Source organism: Nicotiana tabacum, chromosome 2 (genome assembly GCF_000715075.1).
Source record: "Nicotiana tabacum cultivar K326 chromosome 2, ASM71507v2, whole genome shotgun sequence".
NCBI lineage: Eukaryota > Viridiplantae > Streptophyta > Magnoliopsida > Solanales > Solanaceae > Nicotiana > Nicotiana tabacum.
This window is the reverse complement of record NC_134081.1, coordinates 25,920,795-25,939,179: the sequence shown is the minus strand read 5'-3', so window position 1 is coordinate 25,939,179 and position 18,385 is coordinate 25,920,795. Positions and strand designations below refer to the sequence as shown.

Below are 18,385 nucleotides of genomic sequence, written 5' to 3'. Positions count from 1 at the left end.
ACTCCAAGATACTGTGCTTGTTGCTCCCAAGCGTGAGTCTACCTCCTAGGAACAAATGAATAACTTGAAGACAACCTTGAGTTCCAAAATGGAGGAGGCTAATGCCATCGAGGAGAAGAGGTCCAGGATGGAAGAATGATTTAATACGATTAAGGAGCAAAACTGTATTCATCTATCTACAACCTGTGATCTCGATAATAGCCTTGGTGTCATGCGATCCGAGAGGGACAGCCTTCAGGCCTAGGTTGACAGACTTAAGACCAAGCTTCAGTACCAAGTGAATTCCCTTGTATTTGAAAAGACGTATGCTATGTACCATATGAGGAGAAAACCCTTGGAAGAGGCCAAAGTGAGCATCGTCGATATTGATGATTGCATCGCCAAGGCCCGAGAACGTCTTCCTACTCGGCCTACTGCAACTGACTCTTTGCGTCAATTTTGAGTATTCGGGAACCGAAGATGAAATTGAAGAGAATGATGGTGTAGGTCCAGGATACGAACCGGCAGCTGATCCGCTCTCTTCCACTGGAGGGGGAACGTAGGTCCCTCTCCCGGTGGTGATAATGCTTAGATATTTTCCTTTTGTTGTTTTTTATGTACTTTTGTAATTATGCCAAACTTTCCATCGAGTTTGGCACTTTTGATAAATAAATAAGAATTTTGCTTAAGTGTAGCAAGATACATTTTCTTTGCATTGAATTATTTAGAGCTTCAGCCACATTTTCATCTAATAGCTTCGGATTCCGGGCATAAATTCTTCCCGAATCAACCCTTTACTATGAGGGTTTTATAAAAGAGGGCCCTCTTATTCTTACGGTACTCTTGAAGAGGACGTATCTTGTTCATTTCGGCACAAGCATTTGAAGTATTTTATTAAATTTCAAATTATAAAATCAACTCATCATTTGGACAAGAAACAAGATAAAAATAAAAGGACTTTATTTTATTCCTTCTATCTTTAATAGTACATAAGCATTTATTTGCTTAAAGGACACAAGAAACTACCAATACATGTGGCTAACTTGTACAACTTATTTCTACGGGGCTGGCCATGCAGTCCCCCATCCCGATGAGATATTATTGTTCCAGAATCTCGCAGTCCTTGGTTTCCGTGGCAATTCTGTTACCGTATCTTATACTATTCCCCAGTGTTCGAATGCGAAATATGTAAATTGGAACTATAACGACCCAAACGGTTGTTTTGAGAATTTGCGTCCCGTTCGGCGGCTTAAGGTCTCGAGCAGCTTCATATAATGTGTTATGACTTGCGTGTGTGGTCAAGTTCGGTTTTCGGATGATTCAGGATCAATTTGGAAGAAGGATTCTTGTTTTAGAAGCTTAAGCGCTAAGAGTTGACCTATCACGACCCAAAATCCGTTAGAGGTCGTGATGGCGCCGGACACTACTGTCAGGCAAGCCAACACTAAATAGTTAATTAAATTCTCATTTTAATATTTTTGAAATCGTAAATTTACTTAAATTTATCTAGTAAAAGATAAATTTACAGAATAAATAACAATATTTTCCAATTTCAACACTGAACATCCTATAATCATCCCAGAACCGGGTGTCACAAGTGCCTGAGCATTTTCTAGGAATTTAAAATAAAATACAATAACTGTACGGAATACAAATTTGGACAGGAAGGAAAATACAATACTCTGAAGGAGACTCTACTGGCTGCGGAGAGTCGTATAGAATGTAACTCACCTAAGTCCTAGCCATAATCGCGCCTCTGTGCCCACAAGGCCGCTAAATATATGTGTACCTACACAAAAACGTGCAACAAGTATAGTATGAGTACGTAAATCAACGTGTACCTAGTAAGTATCCCGCCTAACCCCGAAGAAGTAGTGACGAGGGGTCGACTCGGACACTTACTATGGGCTATAATCAGTATACCAATGATATGATAAATTATGGATTTTTATGAGGCAACGGTAAACACAATGACATGAGACAGGTAAATAATTCTCTTGTTAATAGGGGATTTCAAAATTTATCTTCATCTTTTAGCAATTTAAATCTCCGGCCAATGAGGCCATATCAATTATCATAAATTTCAGGGCAAGCAATACAAGCATGCGTAAATCATGTCGAGGTCGTATGGCCCGATCCAACATAATATTTAAACTGTGCACTGCCAGAAGGTCGAATGGCGCGAACCATAGACGCATCTATTTAATCTACCGAGGCATTCGGCCCGTTCCACAAAAGATAACACATTCAAATAATCAATCAAGAATTCATCAAGGGGCAATTATTTAAGGGAAAAGGCAATTTCTCTTTTAAAAGTCAAGAAAATGATGTCTAGCCTTTTAGAAATTTGTTAACAAAGTTCAATATGATTTAAGCATTTTAAATTGACAACAAGATTGTAAATATTACAAGTAAAGCATGCTATTGGGTCCTACACTACCCGAACTTAAGCATAATAGTAGCTATGCACGGACTCTCTCCACCTCGTGCGTACGTAGCCCCCACAAATAGGAGCACACATTGATTTATTTTATCTATGGGGTAAATTCCCTCTTACAAGGTTAGAAAGGAGACTTACCTCGCTCCGAAATTCCATAACCGACTCCAAAGTCTCCCTAACACCTTAAACTGATGCCTGTCGCTCCAAAACTACTCAAATAAGTTGCAACCCAATCAAAATGTACTCTAATACTCATAATTAATCAATTTATTTCAATTTCCAACTCCGCTTGAAAAGTCGATAAAATCACCCTCTGGCCCACGTGCCCGGATTCCAAAAATTTTTGAAGATAAACTTTTTCCATTACACCATGAACTCAAATATATAATTCATTTCCACTTCCATGCCCAAACTCGTGGTCAAAATCCACAAATACCAAGTTTTAGGTTTTCCTCTTAAAATTCTAAATTTCTACAAATTTTCATGTCTAAATCCATATAAAAATCCAAGTATTTAACTTGCAATGGGTGAAAATCACTTACCTTGACATAGATGATGAAAATCTCCCCTTGAAGCCTCTCCAAAATCGCCCATACCAAGAGAGAAATGAGTGAAATGGGCGAAATCCCCGAATTAAAACAATCTGCCCAGGCCCCGTTCTTCATCGCGTTCGCGACCTATGCCTCGCATTCGCGAAGGCCAAATGTTCCTGCCCCAACATTTCCTCTTCATGTTCGCGACCTCCTTGTCATGCTCGCGATGACCAGCTGACCTGCTCCGTCGCGTTCGCGTTCCACACTTCGCGTTCGCGAAGGTAAAGCGACCTCAGGCCAAACTCCTCCATTTCCTACTACGCGTTCGCAACTGGCCCCTCGCGTTCGCGTACGCTCCTTGGGCACCTCTCCACGTTCATGAGTCCTCCTTATCGTTCGTGAAGGTCAAATCTAGCACCCCCAAAATTTGTTCTTCGCGAACGCGGGACATCCTTCGCGTTCACGAAGAAGGAAACCAGACATCAAAATCCAGCAGTTCCAAACAGCTCCAATTTGGTTCGAAACCACCCCGAAACACACCCAAGGCCCCCGGGACCCCATCCAAATCATACAAACCAGTCTCATAACATAACACGGACCTGCTCGAGGCCTCAAATCACATCAAACAACATCGAAATCAGGAATCGCACCCTAATTCAAGCTTAATGAACTTTGGAACTTCAAACTTCTACATTCGATGCCGGAACCTATCAAATCATGTCCGATTGACCTCAAATTTTGCACACAAGTCATAATTGACATTACAGACCTACTTTAACTTTTGGAATCAGAATCCGACCCTGATATCAAAAAGTCCGCTTCCGGTCAAACTTCTCAAAAACCTTCAAATTTCTAACTTTCGCCAAACGACTCCAAAATGACCTACGGACCTCCAAATCCACTTCCGGATGCGCTCCCAATACAGGAATCACCATACGGAGCTATTCTCAGACTCAGAATTCCAAACGGACATCGATAACATTAAAATGCACTTCAACCCAAATTTATGAAATTCTTCCAAAAATGCTAACTTCCATAATAGGCGCTGAAACGCTGCCAGGTCATCCAAAACCCGATCCAGGCATACGCCCAAGTACAAAATTGTCATACAAACCTGTTGGAACCTTCAAACCCCGATTTTGAGATCGTTTACTCAAAAATCCAATCTTAGTCAATTCTTCCAACTTAAAGCTTCTGATTTTTCTTTCCAATTCCTACTACGTGTACAAGTCATAATACCTAAAGTGAAGATGCTCATGGCCTCAAACTGCTGAATGACGCGCTAAAGCTCAAAACGACCGATCGGGTCGTTACATGACCGGAATTTGACTTTTGTGTAGATGGCTGTAAAATGGCATTTTGATGATTCCAATAGCTTTGTATGGTAATTTTGGACTTAGGCCTGCATCCAGATTTGGAGTTGGAGGCCCGTAGGGTAATTTGATGCATTTTGGCAAAAATTAAAAAGTTGAAGTTTTGGAAGGTTGAGAGGTTTGACCGAGAGTTAACCTTAGTGATATCAGGGTCGGAATATGATTCCAAGAGTTGGATTAGCTCAGTTATGTCATTTGGAAATTATGTGCAAAATTTGACGTCATTCTGGGTTGATTTGATATGTTTCGGCACGAGTTTTGGAAGTTGGAAGATTTGAAAGTTCATAAGTTTGATTCGAGGTGCGATTCATAGTTTCAACGTTGTTTGATGTGATTTGAGACCTCGAGTTGGTCCGGTTATTGTTAAGGGATGTGTTGGTATATTTGGTTGAGGTTCCGGGGGCCTCGGGTGGATTTCAGATGGTTAACAGTTTGGATATTAGACTTAGGAAATTTCTGGGCTGCTGGTTCTGGTGCGTCGCACCTGCGAGTTTTGGTGTGCAGATTCTTGGTCACTTCTATGATATTGGTGCAGGTAGTGTTGTGTCTCTTCTATGGAAAGGGGAGCACAGGTGCGAGCTCACATCTGCGGAAGGTCGTTCGCAGACGCGCGATGTGTGTTCCAGGTGGTAGTCCGCTTCTGCGGTGTTTTGTCATGCTTCTGCACAATTGCATATGAAATTATCAGATCGCAGGTGCGAGATCTGGGCTTTCAAGTGAAGACCGTAGGTGCGATGTTTTACTTGCAAAAGAGAGGTCGCAGGCACGACATATTTGTGCGCAAATGCGAAGAGCGCTAGGCAGAACACTTATAGGTCGAGGGTTTGATATTTTCAACATATTTTGAGTTGTAGACCTCGGTTTTGGGAGACTTTTCATAGGTCTTCAAGTAACTCATTGGAGTAAGTGTTCTCTACACGAATCTTGTTATATTTCATGAATTCCTTGATATTTTCATCATTTTTGTGAATTAAGTTGAAAATTTATAAAAATCTTTCAAAATGTAAAATGATGATTTGAAGGATGGATTGATGTCGGAAATTGATAATTTTGGTATGGTTGAACTCGTATCGGATGGGTGTTCGGGTTTTGTGAATTTTATCAGGTTCTGAGGTGGAGGCCCGGAGGTTGACTTTTGGGTTGAGTTTTTAGTTCTTGTTAAAGATTGAAGTTTTATTATCCGAAATTATTTCGTAAGAAGGCCGTGTACGCAAGGTGACGAGTATGTGCTTGGGGTTATTTGTGGAAATTTGATCGTTTAGGGCCCTTAGGCTCTTATGTTCATTAGATATGAAGTTGTTTCCCATGTTAAATCCCCCATTTACTAAATTCTCCCTTACATGTCTTGAATGGAATTAATTGCTTCATGTTCTACTCTTATTGCCGATTAAAATTTTATGTACCTTAATTGAAGTTGTTTCCTATTTTATTGTCATGCTATCCTTCTCGTGATTGATTAACCTTAATTGAAATCATTATTATCTCTTCCGTAACTGCTTAGCCTTAATTGAAGTTTGTTATCCCTTCCATTGTTGATGTATTCTTATTTGGGGTCATTGATTCATGGTATCTCGCTTGTTGTCGAATTGTACTTTCGTGAAATTATTGTTACACATTACCTCTCCCTTATTGAACTATTCTTGTTGAGACTATTATTTCCCTGTGGTGTGTTTCTTTGTGAGTTCGTTCTTCCATTTCTTTGTGTTCTGAAGTCCTTGTGTTAGTTTACTTGTCGTATTCTCGTGTTATTATTGTTGTTGCTATTGTATTCAGTGTTATTGAGCTGAGGGCTATGCGTGGTTGTGATATTGAAATTATTTTGAGAAAATGTTGTGGCATATGGGCACATATTGTGAAAGTCATTTTGTTGAGTTGTTATGTTTTGGCACACGTGTTATTGTTGAGAGAATTGTTATGTTGTTTGCATGAGGTTTCTGCCGTGCTGTTATTATATTATTTGCACGAGGTTTCTGCCGGGATGTTATTATTATTGATATGCATGCGGTGGTATAAGGTCTGGGTATTGAAATGCATGCGGTGAGATAAGGTGGGCTTGATACGTATGGCTAGTAAGAGAACTACTAGCCATGCAGTGTGATAAGGTGGGCTAAAACGCGGGATGCTATTTCGGTAAAAATGATTTTCAAAAAACAAAATATAAAGGCTCATGCGGTGATATAAGAAAAGTGTGTGATTCATTTTATGATTTGAGATTACGAGGCGGTATCTCGGGAGGGCTCTTGTTATCATTTTCCCATTCTTTTGTACTTGTCTTTGATTGTTGTTTTCCTCAGCGTACTTTTAATTGTCTTCCTCTGTATTGCAATATTTGTTTAGTTCTATGTAGTCAATCCTGTTGTGATTATCATTGCGTCCACTTCATTATTGTCTTATTTACACTGTACATTTCGTGGTGATCATTTCCTATGAGCCATTCGTTGTCTCTACTCTTATTTATTGACTTGAATTATGGTAGAACTCTTGCACAAGCATACACGTAATTAAATCACCCATATCGATTTTAGAAGATGAATCCTGGCGTTATTGTCCATTATACGTACTCTTGTCTACTTGCCTTCTGTGTGAGGATTGTTCTATTGGCACGTGAGTCGTCCATGCGGTTATGAGTTGTAATATGGGTACAAGATGCCTAGTTATTAGGGTTCATGAATTGGGACCCGTGAATTGTGATTATGAGGTTCGGTACCTTGTGGAAATGTTTGAATGATCTGGTGTGAAAGAGGTTGTTCTTATTGAGTAGTTGTTGGTTTTCTATTTACTTAGACTGTGTTCAGCTTACTCTACAACATTATTACCTGATTGTTTCCTATTAAATATTGTTGTTATTAGTGTATCATTGCAAGTATTGTTTTGTATTCTTTATCCTGCTTAACTTCATATTAATATTATTTCTCTGTTAGTTCACTTTCATGCTTGTTCAGGTTGTTTAGTCCGGTAGGTGTCTTGACCCTCCCTCATCACTACTCCACCGAGGTTAGTCTTGATACGTACTGGGTACCGCTGTGGTGTACTCATACTATGTTGATTCACATTTTTGTGCAGATCCGGGTACTTCCGTTATTGTTGATTATTAGCTAGCCGATCGAGCATTTCTGTGGAGACTCAAAGTAAACCTGTCGTCGCGTTCGTAGGCCTCAGAGTCACCTTCTGATATTTTACTTGTACTGTCTAATTCTATTCTGAACAGTTGTATTTAGGGGTTTTTCTAATAAACTCAGTAGAGCTTATGACTTGTACTACAGGTTTTGAGGATGTTATTTCATGTTGTAGATGTTGAGTTAATTTAAAAATGTCTGATTTCTGCTTAATAGTTCTTTTGGTAGATTTCTCCCAATTTATTTAGTAAGAGTTACGCTTACCTAGTCGTAGAGATTAGGTGCCATTATGACATCCTACTGAGGGAAACTAGGGTCGTGACAAGAACACTGGAAGTCTTGCTTTGTTGGTTGAAACACTTGGTTAAGTAGTCTTTGGTTCGATGGCAAGTGCCATCGAGCCAAAGATTATTTAACCATTGTTGACGGTCAATTTTGACCCTCCCTTTTAAAATTAAATTATTTATACTGAATAATTTATAATAAATATTTTCAAAGTATTTTGCAGTAATGAATACCTATTTCTACAAATTAATTTATCATTTGTTTCAAAAATTAATCATCTGGTATTAGTATTATCTAATCACAAATTATATTTTCTATTTTAGGATTATTAAAATAATTTCTATATGTAAGTTCTATAATTAATTCAATAAAATACTTCTTAAAATAGCTAATTAGTTTACCATTTCAATACTTCAAAATTAATGTCCCAGTAAAGTATTTTTACAAATAATCAATTAATTACATTAATTAGTAGTATTTAACAATTATAATTTTCATTACATTGGAATTATTAAGTTTATTTAACTTAATTTAAAGGTGGGTTGAAATTTTTGATAAGGTGGGTTACTCTGATGGTAAGCGCCCTCCACTTCCAACCAAGAGGTTGTGAGTTCGAGTCACCCCAAGAGCAAGGTGGGAGTTCTTGGAGGGAAGGATGTCGAGGGTCTATTGGAAACAACCTCTCTACCCCAGGGTAGGGGTAAGGTCTGCGTACACACTACCCTCCCCAGACCCCACTAGTGGGATTATACTGGGTTGTTGTTGTTGTTGTTGTTGTTGTTATTTAACTTAATTTCATAAGGAATTAAAGACCAAAAGTCCACAGTTGCAATTCTTAAATCAATTCTAAAATGGCTACCTTTTAAATGGTTTTTGCCCAAATACAAGGCCCAATCCGAAATAACCCAGTCCAAGCACCCATCTCCTTCTCCACTTTGGCAATCCATGCCACTCTCCCTAAACCAATCACAACCTGCCACCTCACCCATCTTAGTCACTCACAAATGAAAAACAAAATCATATGGGCCCTCCATTCCATAAATCAACGGCCCACAATTTAACCCCATTCTTTTAATTTTAATACACCTAGAGATCTAATCCTCACCATAAAAAAAAAAACAATCCAACGGCAACGAAAGTTTCTCCGAAAATCCCTTTAAACTCCAAAATACCAGGACCATTGATCTAAAAGATCAACGGCCTAGATCTTTCCTTACTTCTTTAACCCAGAGACCAAACGGTCTAACCCTAGCAACCCTAATTCATTTTCATCATCACAACCGCCTCTTCTATCTCTCATCTCTCCAACCTCCATCAGTCACAAGACCTAGCACAAATCCGTGCAAGGTCAACAAAATCAAACCACAAACACTCGATTTGCCTCTCTACATCCGTGAATCCTGCTGTTATCTTCCATTTTCATCACTAAATTCAAACGCCCTAATTTTGAAACCTTAGACTCAAAGGTGAAAGCTCAAACCGCCTGAGCTCTGTTATGATCTTTCAAATCGAAGCCTGAAATCACCTCTTGTCTCCTGAACCCCGTGAATCTTGCTGCAAATTCCTTTTTCAATCACAAAATTCAAAACACTTCATATCTGAAAACCCTAGCTTGAAGGTGTAACTTCAAATCGCCTGAATCCTCTCGTGCTCCGTCAAGTCGGCCCATGTATGAAGCCTTCTTCAGAAAATCATCATGGAATCCTATACCCAGAGGTCAAACGCAGTGACCTCTGGGTTTTAGTGTTTGTCCGTTGGTTCGAAGCTTCAACAACCAATTACCCTTCACTCAGGTAAACTCAATACTGAATTTCCCCGCTGTCTTCTAATTTTCATTCGATTTGCTATCATCATTACCATGAATCACTCTCCTCTATCCGATTCGAATTCTCTGAACCCTAGAGCCTTAATGGCACTATAAATAGAAGCCTTTAATGTTCTCATCTACCACAACTTAACAAGAGAAAATTATGAATCAATCACTTAACACTGAAGAGATACACACAAAAAACAATGAGAAGGTTAGCCTTAGGAGATAGCCCATATGTGGAATTCCCTACCGACATCTCCCAACGGTGCTGCAGAGGGTAAACCCTCCCGAGCCCATGCTCGCCCACCAGCTGTACAAGTCTGTTCATTCCCCATTAACATCAATTGAAAGTCCGACAATACATTCCAAACTCGAAGTCACGTTTCACAACTCTTCATTTCCAGCAAACTCCCAGTGCCATAATCAAGCTTCCTTCATCCAGCAGCTACCATCCCAAATAAAATACATAGGCTTACTCATTATCCACCATGATTCCCAAATCCCCCTAAACTTTTCTCGAGGCAAGTGGCTTTCCTACCACAGAATCCATATGCTACTCTACCACTCCCACTTCGGTTAAACCCCCTCATTTAAGAAACTTCTCGACCCCTGCTCTTCATACTTGACCTACTAGTAATTTGACCACCGCGAGACACCTCCCGCCATGTCCTTCCTCATCCTTCGCTGCCCAAATGTTGCCTCAAATCAAAATCCTTCTTTGTAGAACCTGAACTAATAAATTGCTACCAACTCTAAGCCTCCTCGAAGATCATCTTTCCCGAGCCATCAAATTTTGAAGCACCTGTTCGATTATGAAATCACTACACACCGCAATTTCTTACAACTACTTCTTAGACACTATTTCACCACACTCTGCCCCGAAGGAAAATCAAAGAAGACCATAACACCGGCGAACCTTAATACATTCAAACAAGGATGACGACACCATATCACAAACAAAAATTCCACCACACTCGAAAATATCAAGTCTCGTTACTCCATCAACCAAACCCTGAGTATCCATAGTCGGATTGCCTTTCCTCCGCTGGAATTAGATGCCGAACCTCTAAACCATGAACTGAGAAATTCTCCTTTCGAGTCATTCACTGCCGCGATCCATAAATAAGCACCCTACCATTACACCAAATCTGTGCGATAACAACGTATGAACATCATAGCAACCTGTGCATAGCGTCAAAACAATAGAAAATACAGATAGTGAGATGAAACGAAAGAACATCCTTCCGCAAGGCGATGATAATAGCCCACTCGAACACCGAAGGAAAAATATCCTGCACTACGTATGCACTACCACCACAACTCCTCGATGCCCAATTGATAACAAGCGCTTCACGTCGCATAAGATTGAGTAGGAAGGAAATAAAGGCATGGGCCTCAAAGGAATCAAATCGCACAATGAGAAATCAAGAAAGAAAGTGCTCCTAATAGCCATGTATCCTCTAAAAGATAAGTACAAATGTCTCTGTACCGATCCGCAAGACTCTACTAGACTTTCTCATGACTCGTGATATCCAAGTGAACCTAGAGCTCTAATACTAAGTTGTCACAACCCAAAATCCACTATAGGTCGTGATGGCGCCTAACGTCACTATCAGGCGAGCCAACGATGATTGATCTATTTAATTACTCATTTTATTACTTTCGATATCATAAGTTTTAATGAGAAAGAAAATTTACACTTTTAAATCCACGGGAATGTACCAAATTTGTAGTTTGTAAGAGAAATGAAAGGCAATACTAATATACAAAACCATAAGCACCAACTAATATATCCCAACGGTGTCACAAGTGCATGAGCATTTACAAAGGAGTACAATAATAATACAACATCTATCTAGAATGTAAATTAGATAGGATAAGATAAATAGTACGATGGAGACTTTGTGGACTGCGATGCATAGTCTGGGATGCAGCTCACGTAAAGTCTCCTCAATAGTTGCGCCTACGCACCAAGATGATCACCAAATGAACCTGTCAGATCCTGCACATTTAGTGCAGAAGTGCAACATGAGTACGTAAATCAACGCGTGATGGTAGTCTATAATCCTGTATTTTAGTCGCTTATTGCACTCTAATGCACTGCACTTTACTTATGTTGAACTTTAATTAGGCGTGTTTTGCACGTATTGTGTGTTTTATGCCCTGTAGGAGTGATTCCGAGCTATGTAGATGTTGTGGCATGAATTCATGCTATTTCAAAGCTTTGAAGTTTGAGTAAAATCCCAAGGATTAAGTCAGGATCGAGTTCGAGGATCAACAGATGATAGTGGAATGAAACAAAGAATCGAGCAGGCATATTGTACAGTGTCCGGTAAAATGCACATACTATTTCGCTCAAAACTCTATTTAGGCTCCACAATATATCGTTGGAAATATATCTAAAAGAGCTACAACTTTTATGTTTTACACATTCCCGAATTCCCAACTTATACAACCCAGGTGCGTGACTAATTGCGCAGTCGCGCACTGGGCGCGCACTTGGGGCAAAATGGTGTTCAAAGTGTGCGACCAGGTGCGCGGTCGCGCATGTTCTGTCCGGGAAAAGTCCTATTTCGCTAAGAAAGAATAGTTATGTCCGGTATTGGTTTTGGGGGCGGATAAAACACCCCAAAACACCATTTTAGCCAACTTTTGGACAGATTTCGACCTAGGGAGGCTAAGGAGGCTAAGGAGGAGTTTGAAGAACACAAGCACAAGGATTTCATCATTCCTTCCTCACTCAAATCTGGGTTTGGATTGTATTTATGTTTTCCTCTATTTTTGATCCATTTGTGAAGAACTTCTCCATGTCTATGGAGTAGAACCATTTGGGTTTTGATGGATTTGGTTTATTGATGGTTGTTTGTGGATTATAACTCTATTTTTATGTATTTGAATCGTTTTTGGAAGATTTAATTTCTGCATCTATATTCACTTGTCTTGTAATCGAAAGAGCATAACTTGTGATATATTTGCACTATATTGTTGGTTGAGTTCATAGATCTTCTAAGTAATCGAAAGAGGCTAGTTGAATCCTTGATTAAACCTAGTTAGGAGGATAATCGAAAGAGGTTCTCCTAAAGACCAAACCTTTACAAATTCTTGCATATCTTCACCGAGCTTAAATTGGTTCATATTGTGAGGTTGAGACTTAATCGAGAGAAGGGTTTCTACTAATAATTTGTACTGATAATTAAGTGAATTCGAGAGACTCACTTGAACATTAGAAGTGAATTATCTAGAGTTAGATCCCGAACAATTATCTTGCACTTATCCTATCAACCCATATTTTATCTCATTGATAACTCCCTTGCTTACCTTTGTTGCGATTATCATTAGTCAATAGCTGTAGATTTTAGATTATAAATTATATAAACCTCAACATTTGATCCTCTTGGATAGCAATCGAGCTACGAACTATGAGAATACTATTTAAATCCAATCCATGTAGAGACGATAATTATACTATACTATCTTTGACTAGCGAGCATAATTTAAGTGTGTGTTTTGCGCTCGTCAAACGTTTGCGTCATTGCCGGAGATTTGCAATTAATAGTGTTGGAAATAGTTTGTAGTGCTAATTCAAAAATTTATTTTTATTTTTACTTTTATTTTTGTTCTTCACGGGTTTCTCCTCCGTGTGCCGGCAACAGGTTAAGTCCGTGGTGTATGACACGATCTTCTTGTAGAGAAGTAATACCCTACAGACCGGAATTGGAAAAACACCTGCGGCAACTGAGGAAGCAGAAAGCATTTACCGTAAGGTTCTTGGGGCAACCTTCAACCCAAGAACACATGGCTAATAACGATGACAATGAGGTAGAGGCAGCTGCATGGATAGCTGCTGAGGAAACTGTCGAAGACAATAGGGGTCAAAAATTCAATCTAAATCGAGCCTTGATTGAAGACAAGTTTGAGAATGCGCTACCAAGGCCTGGTAGAAGATTGGGTGACTATGCCAGACCAGTCTACAATCAAGGATTGTCAAGTGTTAGACCAACCTCCAATTGCAGCCAATAATTTTGAGTTAAAGCAACGTTTGTTTCAAACCATTCAAAGCAGTTGCGTTTTCAGAGTGAAGATGAACGAAGATCCAAACACGCATCTGATGGACTTCGAGGAGATTATGAACACTTTTCAATATAATGGGGTGTCACAAGATGCAGTGTATTTAAAGTCATTCCCCTTTTCACTTAAAGATGATGCGAAGCTTCGAATCTTGCCAAATGGATCAATTAGAACATGGGAGGACCAGAAAATTTCTTGATAAATATTTCTCCTTAGCCAAGACGAGCAAGTTTAGAAGAGAAATTCATAACTTCTACCAGAAAGAGAATGAAACTATTTTTGAAGCATGGGAGAGGTTTAAGGAGATAGTTAGAAGGTATCAACATAGCGGAATTGAACTCCGGATGCAACTCCAGGATTTTTGGGATGGATTGACACCAGCCTCACGTAGAACTTTGAGCAATGCAGTCAGAGGCCCTTTTGTGAAGAAGACTCCAGAGGATATAGTTAAAATTCTTGATGAATTATCCGAAGATGCTAATCAGTGGCCCTCTGAGAGTATGGAGAGAAGAAAATCAACTGGTGTTCACCAAGTTGATGCTACTACATCTTCGCAAGTACAACTTGATGCTATGGCTAAAGAAATATGGAAGCTAACTGTAGCTTTGATGCAAAATGTACACCACTCAGCTTGTGATACATGTGGAAGAGGACATCCCATCCATGAGTGTCAAGCCTCAACTGAGGAAGTGAATGATGTAGGAAACTATAATGCAATGGGTCAGAGGCACCCCGGCTTTTCATGGAGTTCACCTGGGGGTACTGCAAATGCATGGCAACAAAACAACCCTAGATTCCAAGAACAAGGAGCTACAAGTTTTCAAAATCAGTAGAGGCAACAGTATCACTCCTCACAGTCGAATCAATCTAGCATGGAAGATCTTATGAAGACCTTTATTATCAAGACAGATGAGAGGCTTGATGCCCATGATACAACTATCAAAGAATTGAGTACGTCTTTTCTAAGACTGGAAAAATAGGTTGGACACTTAACTACTCTAATGTCGGAGAGAGCCCCAGGAACACTTCCCACTGATACTGAGAGAAATCCAAAAGAAACAGTGATGGTTGTAACTCAGACAAGTCGGCAAGTGTTGAAAGATCCCACCCCGATCCAAAATGAGGTGAACTTTGAAAAAGAAAGTGAGAAGGAGTTGAAGGGTGATATGGATAAAAAGAATAAAGGCCCGATGAAAACTAAGAAAAAGAAAGAAGAAAAAATCAAGAAGGGAGGAACATGATGAGAGCAAGCATATATCTGCACTGCCTTTTCCCCAAAAGTTGAGTCGAGAAAAGTTGGACAAGCAGTTTGAGAGATTTCTAGATGTGCTGAAACAGGTTCATGTAAACCTACCATTCACAGAAGTGCTCTCACAAATGCCGGCTTATGCCAAGTTCTTGAAGGAGATTCTGACAAAGAAGAGGAAAATAGAAGAGACCTCAGGGGTCAAGCTCACAGAGCATTGCAGTGCAATATTGCAAAACAAACACCCACAAAAGTGTGGGGATCCAGGGAGTTTTACCATACCTTGCTCTTTAGGCACTACTAATTTTGATAAGTCTCTATGTGATTCTGGTTGCCTTAATTAATTTAATGCCTCTATCTATTTATAGGAAACTAGAGCAGGAGATTGGAAAGATAAGGTCTGCACCAATATCTTTGCAGCTAGCAGACCAAACGACTCTAATATCCGAGGGAATAGTTGAAGATGTCTTAGTTCAGGTAGATAAGTTTGTATTTCCTGTGGATTTCATAGTTGTTAATATGGAAGGGAACAAGGAGGTCCCCCTCATCCTAGGAAGACCATTCCTAGAAACGGGTAGAGCAAATATTAGATATACAAGAAAAAGCATGCTTAGAGTGGGCAAGGAAACTGTGATTTTTGAGATGGGTGTAGAAACAGAGGTAAAAAGGGGGAAGCTAGCGCTAGTGTTGTGTGGAAAGTGAAGGGCGAGAAAGAGAAGACTACGGCGAGTGAAAATGATAAGTGTGGGGTATATCCAAGGAAGGCCGAGAAGAAGTTATCTGCATGGGTGTGTGCATTAGTTCGGGCGCGAGGGATGGAGCCCAACTTCAATTCAAACCCCGACTAGATGTTCAGGCAAGTTGTCCTTACCTCTTTCTTTTTATTTGTATGTCATGGGGACATGACACAATTTAAAGTGTTGGCTTTCTTAGCGAAATAGGACTTTTTCCGGACAGAACATGCATGACTGCGCACCTGGTCGCACACTTTGCACACCATTCTGCCCCAAGTGCGCGCCCAGTGCGCGACCGCACACTTGGTCGCGCACTTGGGTTGTATAAGTTGGGAATTTGGGAATGTATAAAACATAAAATTTGTATACCTTTTAGATATATTTCTAACGATATATTGTGGAGCCTAAATGGAGTTCCGAGCGAAACGTTATTTGCATTTTACCAGACACTGCGCAAGATGCATGCTCAATTTTTTGTTTCATTCCACTATCATCCGTTGATCCCCGAACTCGATCCCGACTTAATCCTTGGGCTTTTACTCAGACTTAAAAGCTCCAAAATAGCTTGCATTTATGCCACAATATCTACATAGCTTAGAATCACTCCTACAGAGCATAAAACACACAAGAAGTGCAAAACGCGCCTAATTAAAGTTCAACATAAGTAAAGTGCAGTGAATTAGAGTGCAATAAGCGAGTAAAATACGGGATTATAGCCTACCATCATGCGTTAATTTACGTACTCATACTGCACTTCTGCACTAAATGTGCAGCATCTGACAGGTTTATTTGGTGATCATCTTGGTGCGTAGACGCAGCTATTGAGGAGACTTTACGTGAGCTGCATCCCAGAATATGCATCGCAGTCCACAGAGTCTCCATCGTACCATTCATCTTATCCTGTCTCATTTACATTCTAGATAGATGTTGTATTATTATTATACTCCTTAATAAATGCTCACGCACTTGTGACACCGAGTTTTGGGATATACTAGTTGGTGCTTACGGTTCTGTATATTAGTATTGCCTTTCATTTCTCTTACAAACTACAAATTTGGTACATTCCTATGAATTTAAAAGTGTAAATTTTCTTTTTCATTAAAACTTATGATATCGAAAGTAATAAAATGAGTAATTAAATAGATCAATCATCGTTGGCTTGCCTGACGGCGACGTTAGACGCCATCATGACCTATAGTGGATATTGGGTCGTGACAACTTGGTATCAGAGCTCTAGGTTCACTTGGGTATCATGAGTCATGAGCAAGTCTAGTAGAGTTTTGTGGATTGGTACAGAGATGTCTGTACTTATCTTCGAGAGGCTACAGGGCTGTTAGGAGCACTTCCCTTCTTGATTCCTCATCGTGCGATTTGATTCCTTTAAGGCTTATGCCTTTATTTCCTTCCTACTCAATCTTATGCGAAGTGAAGTGTTTGTTATCAATTGGGCATCAAGGAGTTGTGGTGGTAGTGCATACGTGGTGTAGGATGTTTTTCCCTGCGTGTTTGAGCGGGCTATTATCATCACCTTGTGGAAGGATGTTCTGTCATTTTAGCTCAGTATATGTATTTCCTATGTCTTTGAGGCTATGCACAGGTTGCTATGATGTTCATGCATTGTTATCGCACAAATTTGGTGTAATAGTAGGGTGCTTATTTATGGATCGCGGCAGTGAATGACTCAAAAGGAGGATTTCTCAATTCATGGTTTAGAGGTTCGGCATCTAATTCAAGCGGAGGAAGGGCAATCAGACTATGGATGTTCAGGGTTTGGTTGATGGAGTAACGAGACTTGATATTTCTGAGCATGGTAAAATTTTCATTTGTGATGTGGTGTTGTCGTCCTTATTTGAATGTATTAAGGTTCGTAGGTGTTATGGTCTTCTTTGATTTTCCTTCGGGGCAGATTGAGGTGAAATAGTGTCTAAGAAGCAGTTGTTAGAGATTGCAGTGCATAATGATTTCAGAATCAAACAGGTGCTTCAAAATTTGATGGCTCGAGAAAGATGTTCTTCGAGGAGGCTTAGAGTTGGTAGCACTTTATTAGTTCATGTGCTACAGAGATGGATTTTGATTTGAGGCAACATTTGGGCAGCGACAGATGAGGAAGGACATATAGGGAGGTGTCTCGCGGTGGTCAAATTACTAGCAGGTCAAGTATGAAAAGCAGGGGTCGAGAAGTTTCTTAAATTATGGGGTTTAACGAAAGTGGGAGTGGCAGAGTAGCATATGGATTCTGTGGTAGGAAAGCCACTTGCCTCGAGGAAAGTTTAGGGGGATTTGGGAATCATGGTGGATAATGAGTAAACCTATGTATTTCATTTGGGATGGTAGTTGTTGGACGGAGGAAGCTTGATTATGGCACAAGGAGTTTGCTGGAAATGAAGAGGTATGAAACGTGACTTCGAGTTTGGAATGTGTTGTCGGACTTTCAATTGATGTCAATGGGGAATGAACAGACTTGTACAGCTGGTGGGCGAGCATGGGCTCAGGACGGTTTATCCCCTGCAGCGCCGTTGGGAGATATTGGTAGGGAATTCCACATGTGGGCTATCTCCTGTGAGCAGGTTGGCAGTTGCATGATTTTGATGAAATTTCTACGAAGAGTTCGACTTACTAATCTAGCGGGAGGTTAAACAAGTGATTGTGGCTGATATTTCGGGATGTTTTATGAAAAGTTTAACAGGAGGTTTCGAGAATTTTGCGGGTTAATGGTGCGAGATCATGGTGATTGAGAGGAGGAATTTTTGTGGGTTCTAGATTTATGTGATTGTAGCTTAAAGCTAAGTGGGGGAGCCAAC

At 40.0% G+C, this 18,385-nt stretch overlaps 1 non-coding gene across 1 annotated transcript; it reads right to left on the bottom strand.

The window, feature by feature from the left end:
• Positions 1–13,831: 13,831 nt before the first annotated feature.
• LOC142173881 (small nucleolar RNA R71) lies at positions 13,832–13,935 on the bottom strand. The gene has a single exon (XR_012703243.1). It is a non-coding gene; the product is annotated as a small nucleolar RNA R71 (small nucleolar RNA).
• Positions 13,936–18,385: the final 4,450 nt, after the last annotated feature.